Genomic DNA, 12,801 nt, shown 5'->3' on the forward strand with positions numbered 1-12,801 from the left:
GGCAGGATCTGGTAGATAGTCAGGCTTCTTAGCCTTTTTCATTTATAGATGTCTGTACTCAGACATGATAGCTTCCGCTTGTGCTTTGACTTGTATGCTCTGAGTGTTGGGTCATGAGACCCATGATTGTAATATCTCGCTCCTCGGAGCCTATTGAATAAAAACTACTGAGTCGTAGAGTCATTTTGTGATGCCATGTTGTATTGCACATATCGAGCATATTGTGTGTATGTTATTGAAATGCTTGGTATGTGTGGGATCTGACTATCTAGTTGTTTATCTTTAGTAGCCTCTCTTACCGGGAAATGTCTCCTAGTGTTTCCACCGAGCCATGGTAGCTTGCTACTGCTCCGGAACACTTAGGCTGGCCAGCATGTGTCCTTCTTCGTTCCTGTGTCTGTCCCTTCGGGGAAATGTCACGCGATGAATACCGGAGTCCTGTTAGCCCGCTACAGCCCGGTTCACCGGAGTCCTGCTAGCCCAGTGCTATAGCCTGGATTCACTCGCTGATGACCGACACGTTCGATGCTGGGTCATGGATGCCTGTCCCTGTAAGTTTGTGCCACTTTGGGTTTACGACTAGCCATGTCAGCCCAGGCTCCTTATCATATAGATGCTAGCGACACTGTCATATACGTGTGCCAAAAGGCGCAAACGGTCCCGAGCAAAGGTAAGGCGACACCCGTGGAAATACCGTGCGTGAGGCCGCAAAGTGATATGAGGTGTTACATGCTAGATTGATGTGGCATTGAGTCGGGGTCCTGACAGCGTTGGTATCAGAGCTTGACTGCCTGTAGGATTACCAAGCCAAACTGGTCGAAGTTGAGTCTAGAAATGCTTTAGTTATATAAGGGAATTGATTGTGGGATGGAACGTAAGGCTCTTTTTACTCCTTATACGTCATGGCCTTCTGATCTGAGTCAACCTCTTCTCTTCTACGGGGATTAAGAACTAGGCTACTCATCTATCTACTAGGATGACGAGTTACTATGTTAGAGACTTATAGGATTGATAGTTTCAAGCCTCAATTCAGTTTCTACCTCTGTATGCTAACTATTGATCTCGGAACCTTGATATTGTGCCTCTGAGTGGCTATGCCACCATTTTTGTAGCATGTCTCCAATCTTTCGAGCATTTACAGTCGTTATGCTGCCCGAGTCATCCCAGGTTTCTAAATAGTCGGATGCATTTGCAAATCCCTTCCTCCTGTTTCCGATGTGCCTTTGGTCAGATTAATCACACAAATCAGTGAGTTGAGGTACTTTATTGCCTTGACATATATGTTGGAGCTGGTATTATGACCCTAGGTGTCTTAGGGGATCATCTAGTAATTTAGCCATGATTTGTGTCCCAGTGTGATGATTCTGGCCATCATTCTTGTAAGCATCCCGTGATGCCACTTAGTTAGTAGGCATTTCACTTCTGGGTTTTGAACCCGAGATTCACCCTACTTACCTCATGTTGATACGAATTGCTAGCTCCCTTAGGTTATTAGTAACCTTGCGATAGTCCTTGAAGTCCGTGGTATCTTCTTCTTCCAAATACCATGAACTACTTATGGCAGAAGTTCCTCGTTGAACTGAACGATCACAACCAGAGTGCTCTTGATGAGTTCTCCATTATATATTGTGGCTCTGCCAGTTCTACTTTTCTGCATGGGTTATCCGGAAGAAATATGTTGAACTTCGTTCGACATGCTAAACCATGCATCCACAACTCAGAAAATCGTATGTTCCTTTGAGTTGTCCATCTTTAGTTGTTTTCTGGCCCTTGTATATCAATTGATATTCAGGAGTGGTTATGCATCCGTGTTCATTGTTGCCACTACTCTTGTGGTCTGTCAAGCCATTCCATTCAGGATGAATAGGAGAAACAAACTCCAGAACCTCATCCATATCTAGGATTGGGTCAAAGCAATTGTATTCCGCAGATCAAGTTGCAATCCAGCTTCTGGTCTGTTCTATCTTGAAGTATTACCGTCTTTATGTCAGGATTTTCATGAGGATTGCACTGGCTCTTGTGAATTCTTGATGTAGTGATACTTCTCGTCATCATTATTCATCCCTCGGTTCCATGTTGTCGCAACCGGAATGCCGACAAGTGAATCGTGATGTGTGAATTCAATACTCCTAGCAACCTTGTTGCTTGGTAGTTAATGGACAATAACCTCATTCTTAGCATGTTGATTTTTGAATCATCGCCCTAAGGTTGATTGTGCTACCTAGTCCTTATTTCCTGGTGCACTCTTTGATTAATGAGTTAGGATTTTGTCAAGTCCTCACTCATTTGATCATATCATCTTGCCCTGAAAAGAAAGATTGCTCTCGAGCTTAGTAACATACCGGTGGTTCCTGATTTTCCGAATATCTTCTCGGAAGTATTACCAGGTTGTCACCTGACTGTTATGTTGAGCTCGTGATCAAGTTGGTTTCTTGTGAACCACCCCTTCTCCAAGAATTTGTGTGGGATACCCTGAGCTAGTTGGTCAAGCTAAACAACAACTTGGAGAGTTGGAAGATAAAATCTTGTCCAACTTAGTTCATGTTAAGGGATATCTTTTTGTGTGTGTGTGCTGAAGAAAGATGATATCTTCATCAATTGGTCCTTGTGAACATTTGTTGGATCTATTATCTTACCCAAACCTTTGATTGAGTATGGGCTATCGTCAAATCAAATCAGAACCAACGATGTTTGTAATGCTGTCTTACTCGTGGTTGATCCCTCGAGCATACACCATTATATCTTTTGGTTCTGACCAATGCTATCACTTGTTCACTTAACTATGGAATTCCTTTTAAAAGGGAACCTGGATGAATTGTTGTTGAGCCCATCGACAACATCCTTATCTTCTCCATGATTCTGTTGGACATTAAGCTAGTGTTGGAAGCTTTGTAAACAATGCCTTCGAGTTCCGTCTCTGAGGTATATGTTTGGATGAAAGAAGTGACTTCCTTTGATTCACGTGCATTTGATGTAAGTTGCCGCCGTGAATTCGAGAAAGCATGTTTTTACCTCCTCTGGAACCATCCCAAGTCAGTTATGCACGTGCGAAGTATTCTGTGGTTTGATAGACTGATCATCTTCATTCCATATGTGTATCCTAGCACACCAAGCCACTGACTGATTTGTTCTAGGAGAAGGAGTTCTTTTTAAGAGCTAACCCGTGCTTAATCAAGAACTTTGATATCCTCGATGATGGTTCCCAACCAGAACTCGGTAGTGTTTTATTATAAGACTACCATGTGGTCATGCTTGTCTGGGACAACATGTTCACATGTTTGTAGCAGAACCAGCTCATGTTTTGGAGCTTGCTATCGTAGTTCATTTCCCGAGAATCTCGCAACATCATCTCGTCGATTTGTGTTGCAAACTTTCATTTTTCTTCCTAGACTCGATGAGTCTGGAATATCCTGACACCAACCAGATCTAAATCGCAGGCAGATATGATGGTTGGAACATTTCCCAAGAACTATAATATTGGTCCCTCGATAACCGGTAAAGTGGATGTCGTGGCCAACACACCCAGCCGGAAGACCTATTATTGTAGTATCTTGTTTGAGGAAGTTGGCCACCTCCCCATAAGGATTTCGTAGGATTTACCTCCGTAATTGTTCCTTATGGATTCTATTGCTCCCGAAGTCCGACCTTTACTTGATGTTCTAGTTATCAAACCATATCTATGAATGGGATACACTAGCACATCAAGGAGAACATTAGAAGCGGAGTGCTAAATGTCTCTCGGTCGATCATTCAGATTTTGTTTCTTTGGCTTCGCTAAGGTGTAATCTGAGAAGGTGTTATCTTCCTTTGCGTCTGCATCATCCATCATTAGCCATCATGGTAGTATGTTGTGTTGTCAGCACCCTTGACACAGATGTTGATAAAACCTTGATGATTATGGAAATGCTCAAGTTCTTGAGAGCACGCACAAGTGCTAGGTTTGATCGTCGGCATTAACTGTATAGTGCTCTCAGTTTCCTCGGTAATGCTATGACCTTTTCAAACAGTGAATTCACTCTCTATTGTTGGGTTCTTCCCCAGTTACCAGAATCATTCCCAGCATTTGCATTTTGTTCCCAGCTTGCACCGCCAATGTGCCATTCTACCATGGGTCTCTTCCATTTCCGGTGATAAGCAAATTCATTCATTACGTTGTCTTCAACAAGGTAATCCACATCATCCAAGTCCGAGTATGCCATTCTACCGAACCCCTCCAAACGATCGCTCGAGATTTTCCTTAGGCTGGTATAAAGAGTTTCAATGATCTCTGAATCAAAGGTAATTCTTTTTGCCACTTAAGGGGATATTTACACAAGTCACCTTCCCTAAGGTGCCCCGTTATGGTATTGTGGCAACTCAACTCCTCGCTACATTGACAATCGTTTACCACCTTCTTAGGGTGGAATTGTTGTCTACCTAGTAAGCTCTCGTCATCTGTCTCACTCCATTTCTTCAGATGTATGACACGTGTCTCAGCTCAAGAGATGTTGCTATGACTCACTTGGTGAGCTGATCCCAAGTTGATTGATCCTCGAGAAGATCGATTCTTCCGGAGTTGTCCTTTTCCTCTTGCTGTCATGCTAGCTGGAGTTCTCAGAGCAAGACGACGGGACAAAGATGGTGATCGAATCAACGTTCATTTGAAGTGCAACCTGGATCGTGAAGATTATACTAGTTTGTGTTTCCCCTTCATCTTACCCTACGCTTGAATCTCGAGACGAGATTCTTGTTTAGTGGGGGTGAGTTGTCACATCCCTAGCTTATGGTATTGCACTAGGATAGCTTCATGTGTGCATCATGTTTAAATTTTTCTTAAACTTGAAATGGGGATGTTCAAACCCTAGCACTAAATCAACTCAACTAGGGTGGATTAAAATCTTTTTCAATAAACCCTAAAAAGTTCCTAAGAAAAGTTCATGATTTCTGGTTAAGGTGGAAACCTCTGCCAAAAATGATGAATATATTCTTAGATCATTTTTGGATTTTTGAACTAAATCATATTGTATTTAACTTTGGGCATTTAAACACTATAAATAATTTAAATGCTCAAATAATGTTGGAATTACTTGTGGGACACTGAAATAATTCAGAAAGTGCTCATGAATATTTTCAGGATTTTTAATAATGCTCTGGCATTTTTAATAAAGCCAAAACAATTGCAGAAATATAGAAAAACAAGCTAAATGAAAAGAGAGAGAGAGAGAGAGAGAGTAAGGCCACAGGCCACTTACCTGGCCGGGCCGGCCCACCTGGCCCGTGCCAGTCATCACCTACCTCTGCCAGAAGGCAGAGGAGGGAGACAGCGCACGCGCGCCCACGGCGCCACGCACCTCCCTGCCTGCCTGCGTCACTGAGGCCACCATGACGCCTCGCGCCTTCTCCTCGGCGCTGCCTCGACCCCCTGGAACCCTCCCGCTCACTCCCTCCGTCCCTATCCCCTCTACTCCCTCTCCCTCCCGCGACCGAACGGAGCTCGTTGCCGCCGCTCACCGTAGCCACGCCTACCGGCCACCCCACGCCTCACCGACGCCCCAGGAAGCTCCGCCTCGCCTCCCTCTTCATCCTCACCCAGACGAAAGGCACCGGAAGCCCCTGGATGCCGCTAGCTCCGCCGTTCCCCTCCTCGGCCACCGAGGACCGCCGCCGTCGATTTGCCGCCGTCGCCGCCTCCCCGAGCTCGCCGTCTGCTCCAACCGACCCCCCGTGAGCTCCTCCACCGTTTCCCCCTCTTCCCCGCTTCATTTGATCGCCGTAGCCGTTGTCCCGTTTATGGCCGAAACGCGCCGCCGCCTGAGCTCAACGTCGGTGTTGCTCCGGTGACCATCTGGTCACCCTGGCGTGCCTAACTCGCTCCCCGCATCGCGTAGCGCTCTGCTAGCCCTTCACCTCGCTCGTTTGCACACCGTAGCACTAACCCGCCCCAACCCCGAGCTCCGGCCGCCGCCTCGGGCTCAACTCCGGCGAACCCCGGCCACCCCCGCACCTCCCGTTGGTCCCCCTAGATGCGCACGGGCACGGGCTATCCTCTGGTGCCCCTGGCGCGTTGATCTGTCGACTCTGGCGAGTTCCGAGCGAACTCCGCCGCGGTTCGAGGTCACCGCCGGCGAAACTCCGGCGGGAGCTGACGTGGCTCCGTCATTAGGAGCTAATCCAACTAACTAAACCACCTACATCCACTGACAGTAGGCCCCACCCCTGGTCAAACCCCAGTCAGCGCTGGGTTTGACCGGGATTAGTTCCTGTGTCACTGACGTGTGGACCCCGCACGTCAGGTTTGACCTGGACCTGGCCGTTGACTCGCTGACGTCATGCTGGCGTCAGGCTGACGCAATTAAATTATTTACTGGATTTATTATTATTTAGGAAATTTCAGAAAATGTCCTAAACTTCTAAAATTCATAGAAAATTAACCGTAACTCCAAATTAAATAAATTATATATGAAAAATTATCAGAAAAATTCAAGGAATCCATCTGTACCATTTTCGTGCATGTTTGAACAATGTTTTTCCTCTGTTTTGGACAAAACAAATAAAGGACATTTAAATAATCACATATGGAGTTTGAGTTTGAATCTTGGATTCAAACCAACTTCATTTAACCTGGTCTAGGTGCATTAGCCCAAAACACACTCATATTGCCATGTCATGAGCATGCATCATATTGTGCATTGCATTGATTGTATTTCTTCTTTGTTGCCGGTATCTGTCCCCTCTCGGTAGACGATGTTCCGACGATGTGATCGTTGACACTGATGAAGACTCAATGCTATCTTCAGAAGTGCCAGGCAAGCAAAACCCCCTTGTTCATTCCGATACAATCCCACTCTCTCGCTCCTGCTCTCTTTTACTGCATTAGGACAACAACGACATATTTGTTACTTGCTGCGGTAGCTGAACCGCTTTATCCTTTGCATGACCTGTCATTGCCACAGTAATAGATGAAACCCACTAGCATGAGTAGGAGTTGTTTGAGCCCTGATGTGCCTACTCATTCATGCTTGTTTGTCATGCCTGCTACTGCTTAGAGTTGAGTCAGGTCTGATTCATCGGGGATGAATCAGAGGCGTGTGAACATGTCCTACTGTGTGTGAGCTAAGTGTGTGAACACGATTTGGTAAAGGTAGCGGTGAGAGGCCATGTAGTAGTACATGGTGGGTTGTCTCATTGCAGCCGTCCTCAGGAACTAAGTTCTGTGTTTGTGATCCATGATCAGTTACTACCACACATTGGGCTCCGGGCGCTCCAAGCTCTCTCGACTTATTAATCAACTTGATCTCTGTCCAGGAGTTGCAACTAGTTTCTGGTGTTTGTAGGTAGTGTTAGTAGTCTACCAAGTGGCACCCAGTACAGGTGGGCTTGGGACAGACTAGGCACAGTGGCCCGGTGTACCAGGTGGCACCTGGATGGTGGGCTTGGGAACCCTGCTCACATCGTTTGGGGCCGTAAGCGACACCCCGGCCGGATCTCCTTGCGGATGGAACCCGAATAGGCGATAAACCTGGACTAGAGACTTGTTCGGTTAGTCAGGTTGTGGCCGAGTCCCTCGCCCGGCTTCCGCTTGAAGGTTGCCGAGATACATGACGTGTACAGGGCGATAAGTGGCGAAAGCGTGTGTGAAGAAGTACACCCCTGCAGGGTTAACATCATCTATTCGAATAGCCGGATTCCTCGGATATGGAAACTTGGACCCCTTGCATAGTTCATAGACAAGTGAAAGTGGATACTCTAAAATACGCAAGATAAGCGTGAGTGCTATGGATGGCGTTCTCGTAGGGAGACGGGAGCGGATCCATAGTGGTGTATTGATATGGTGAATATGTGGACTCGTGTGCGCCACCTCAAAAGAGTTACTTGCATTCGTAGTTCAGGTTAGCCACCGAGTCAAAGCTGGCTTGCTGCAGTTAAACTCCACCACCCCCTTTGTTGATAATGATGCATATGTAGTTAGATCTGATGTAAGTCTTGCTGGGTACATTTGTACTCACGTTGCTTAATTTATGTTTTTGCAGAGAGACTTCAGTCTCACTAGTAGTTCCGCGTGGACTTCGACCTTTAGCTTGTTACCTCAGCTACGATCTTGTGCCCTCGGCAGGATCTGGTAGATAGTCAGGCTTCTTAGCCTTTTTCATTTATAGATGTCTGTACTCAGACATTATAGCTTCCGCTTGTGCTTTGACTTGTATGCTCTGAGTGTTGGGTCATGAGACCCATGATTGTAATATCTCGCTCCTCGGAGCCTATTGAATAAAAACTACTAAGTCGTAGAGTCATTTTGTGATGCCATGTTGTATTGCACATATCGAGCATATTGTGTGTATGTTATTGAAATGCTTGGTATGTGTGGGATCTGACTATCTAGTTGTTTATCTTTAGTAGCCTCTCTTACCGGGAAATGTCTCCTAGTGTTTCCACCGAGCCATGGTAGCTTGCTACTGCTCCGGAACACTTAGGCTGGCCGGCATGTGTCCTTCTTCGTTCCTGTGTCTGTCCCTTCGGGGAAATGTCACGCGATGAATACTGGAGTCCTGTTAGCTCACTACAGCCCGGTTCACCGGAGTCCTGCTAGCCCAGTGCTACAGCCTGGATTCACTCGCTGATGACCGACACGTTCGATGCTGGGTCATGGATGCTTGCCCCTGTAAGTTTGTGCCACTTTGGGTTTACGACTAGCCATGTCAGCCCGGGCTCCTTATCATATAGATGCTAGCGACACTGTCATATACGTGTGCCAAAAGGCGCAAACGGTCCCGGGTAAAGGTAAGGCGACACCCGTGGGAATACCGTGCGTGAGGCCGCAAAGTGATATGAGGTGTTACATGCTAGATCGATGTGGCATTGAGTCGGGGTCCTGACAACTGGTTCGCCAACAGTTCGCGCGGCCAGGATCGGGTTGGTGGCCAGGATGGCTTTTATTTCTTCTAGTCCGGCCATGGCTGCGTCCGTCCACTCGAAGTGTTCAGTGCGCCGAAGAAGGCGATAAAGGGGAAGTGCCTTTTCTCCTAATCGGTAGATAAAGCGGCTTAAAGCCGCCATGCATCGATTCAATTTCTAGATTTGCTTGAGGTTAGTTGTGATAGCAAACTATGATAGAGCTTGGATTTTAGCCAGATTTGCTTGAATTCCTCTACCGGAGACGATCAAGCCCAGGAGCTTTCCGGTGGGAACGCCAAAAACACATTTTTCCAGATTGAGCTTAATGTCGTATGTTCGAAGATTGGTGAACATGAGCCTCAAGTCATCTATTAAAGAGTCGACGTGTCTGGTTTTAATAACCACATCGTCTACATATGCCTCCATAGTCTTACCGATCTGCTTTTCGAGACATGTCTAGATCATGCGATGATATGTTGCGCCGGCGTTTTTGAGCCCGAAGGGCATTGTGTTCAAGCAGAAGGGGACGTATGGCGTTATAAATGCCATTGCGGCTTGATCAGACTCCGCCATCTTAATCTGGTGGTAACCAGAGTATGCGTCGAGGAAGCACAATGATTCGTGTCCTGTGGTAGCGTCGATGATTTGATCGATGCGAGGGAGTGGGAAGGGATCCTTTGGGCAAGCCTTATTAAGGTCTTTGAAGTCGACACATAGGCGCCAGGATTTGTCCTTCTTTGGTACCATCACCAGGTTTGCTAGCCAATCTGATGTTTTATTTCTTTAATGAATCCGGCTTCCAGTAGCTTGGCCAGCTCCTCTCCCATGGCTTGTTGCTTAGGTTCAGAGAAACACCGAAGAGTCTGCTTGACTGGCTTGAATCCTTTTAGAATATTAAGGCTATGCTCGGCCAATCTGTGTGGGATTCCTGGCATGTCTGAAGGATGCCAGGCGAATATATCCTGATTCTCGCGCAGAAACTCCCGTAGTGCGGCGTCTACAGCGGGGTCTAACTATGCCCCAATGGATGCTGTTTTTGTAGGGTCCGTTGGATGGACTTGGAATTTAACTATTTCGTCTACTAGTTTAAAGGAGGTGGACTTGGATCTTTTGTCTAGTATCACGCCGTCCCTATCCACCGTGGAGCGCAGCGCGGTTAACTCCTCCGCCACAAGGGCTTCGGATAATGCCTCGAGGGCTAGTGCTGCTATTTTGTTCTCGGCGCGGAGTGCTATGTCCGGATCACTAGCTAGAGTTATAATTCCCTTGGGCCCGGGCATTTTGAGTTTCATGTACCTATAATGGGTATGGCTTGAAAAATCATGAATGCCTCCCGCCCTAGAAGGGCGTGGTATCCGCTACTAAACGGGGCCACTTGGAATGTAATTTCTTTGGACGTGTAATTCTCCGGAGTGCCGAATACCACATCAAGTGTGATTTTACCAGCGCAACGGACCTCCCGACTAGGGATGATTCCTCGGAAGGTCGTACTGCTTTGCTCAACACGGTTGCTGTCTATTTCCATTTTGTGGAGAATTTCCTCATAAATGAGGTTTAATCCGCTGCCGCCGTCCATGAGCACCTTAGTGAGCCGAAAGCCGTCCACAACTGGACTGAGGACCAAAGCGGCTGGTGTTCGGGCTGTTCGGAATTTAGGTTCATCACTGGCATTGAAGGTGATAGCCGTGTCGCTCCATGGATTTATTGCTGCCACGTGGCAGACTTTGGCAAGGCTGCGGAGTGCTCGCTTACGCCTATTATTTGAGGCGAAGGTCTCGAAGACCGTTAATACTGTGTTGTTATCCGTGGGAACGTGCTCTGAGGTATTTTGGGCGAGAAGATCCTCACCGCTTTTGGCCACCTGCCGGAGTACCCAACATGCTCTAAGGCTGTGTGTTGATATGGTATCCTCCGTACTATGGATTTTGCAGGGCCTGTTGAGCCATCCCTCCAATACGGTTCCACGCCCTGTAGTGGGCTTTTGCTTCTTTGTAATTGAGTTGGGTGACTTATGAGAGTGCACCCTTTTAGTTCGGACTGGGGGTTTTGTTAGAGCCGGATTATCCCAAAATTGCGTTTGGTTTTTCCAAGCACTTTCCATCGCACAGTATTTCCGTACTATGGCCGCCAAGTCAGTGAAGTGTGAAACGTCATGGCGACTTATGGCGTTGAGGACTCCCTTGTCCGTGAAATTGTTGCAAAAGAACTAAATTGCATCTTCCTCGCGACAGTCCTTGACCTTGTTCATTACAAGAAGGAATCTGGCCCAATAGTGATGTACTGTCTCTTGGGGCGCTTGCCTAATGTGGGAAAGATCATTTGTATCTGGGTGGGTGGGTGGATTTAAGTCCATACCTTGACCCAATCTGTGATCCCGGGGCAGGGGAGTTTCCGATCTTGGAAGTTCGGGCTCCAGGATGTTGCCCTGTGGGTTCGGTATACGGCCTAATTCTGGATTCAGGGTTAGGGCGGTGTCCTCCCATGAGGGAGTATCCTGTTCGGACGGCTCAGTAATCCGGACAAAGTTCGTCCTCAGGATAGAGGGAAAATCGCCGCATTGCTCCTCCACCACCGCTATATGATGGGTGACCGGCGGAGAGTTAATCTCCCTTTGGTCGGGTTTAAGCCCGATCCGATCGTAGTCTGTAGTGACTCCCAGAGTGGCAATGCGATCCAAGAGCTCGTTCAAAGAGGAGAGCTCCATTGGATCCCTCTGCTCGGCAAATTTTGAGCCAATGTGGAGGCTATTTTCGATGACCCGAGAGGTCATCGTCGGCACAGCGGACGAGCGGGCGGTCATGACGAAGCCGCCTAGTCGGAGAGTTTGGCCTACAGCCAGGGCTCCCCTAGAGGTGATGTTGTCCTTGACAACGAGGAGACCCATCATCCTTATGATGACACAGTGGAACTCTCAATGAAAGCACCAATGTCGGTGTCAAAACTGGCGGATCTCGGGTAGGGGGTCCCGAACTGTGCGTCTAAGGCGGATGGTAACAGGAGGCAGGGGACACGATGTTTACCCAGGTTTGGGCCCTCTTGACGGAGGTAATACTCTACGTCCTACTTGATTGTTCTTGATTATATGAGTATTACAAAAGTTTATCTACCACGAGATCGAAGAGGCTAAACCCTAGAAGTTAGCCTATGGTATGATTGTATGTTGTCTTACGGACTAAAACCCTCCGGTTTATATAGACATCGGAGGGGGCTAGGGTTACACAAGGTCGGTTACAAAGGAGGAGATATACATATCCGTATTGCCTAGCTTGCCTTCCACGCCAAGTAAAGTCCCATCCGGACATGAGACGAAGTCTTCAATCTTGTATCTTCATAGTCCAACAGTCCGGCCAAATGATATAGTCCGGCTGTCCGGAGACCCCCTAATCCAGGACTCCCTCATGTTCCCTTTCTCAAAGTCATGAAACGTCACCATTTTTTTCACACGTTCTAGTGTGCCACACAAGCATGCATGCAAAATTTTGGTGTGTTTGGACACTCGATGCAGTTACTATCATTTTCTCCATGAAAATACAAAGAAAAGGCCTCCCGGCATGACGCAACTTCTGTTCATACTCTGATTCCGTTGAAATTTGGCATGGGAGACGGTGGGGCTCACTCACATGCGCATGCAAAAGTTGGGCGCGTTTCGTCCATGTGGACATGTAGTTGCAGTACAAACGTCAGGTATCGGTTTGGGGGGACAGGTATCAACTAGGTGTTCCCTTTCACAAAGTCATGAAACGTCACCATTTTTTTCACACGCTACAGTGTGCCACACAAGCACGCGTGCAAAATTTCGATGCGTTTGGACACTCGATGCATTTACTATCATTTCTTCATGAAAATAAGGAGAAAAGGTCTCCCGACATGATGCAACTTCCGTTCTTACTCTGATTCCGTTGAAATCTGGCATGGGAGACGGCGGAGGTC

Source organism: Triticum aestivum, chromosome 2A (genome assembly GCF_018294505.1).
Source record: "Triticum aestivum cultivar Chinese Spring chromosome 2A, IWGSC CS RefSeq v2.1, whole genome shotgun sequence".
Classification (NCBI taxonomy): domain Eukaryota; kingdom Viridiplantae; phylum Streptophyta; class Magnoliopsida; order Poales; family Poaceae; genus Triticum; species Triticum aestivum.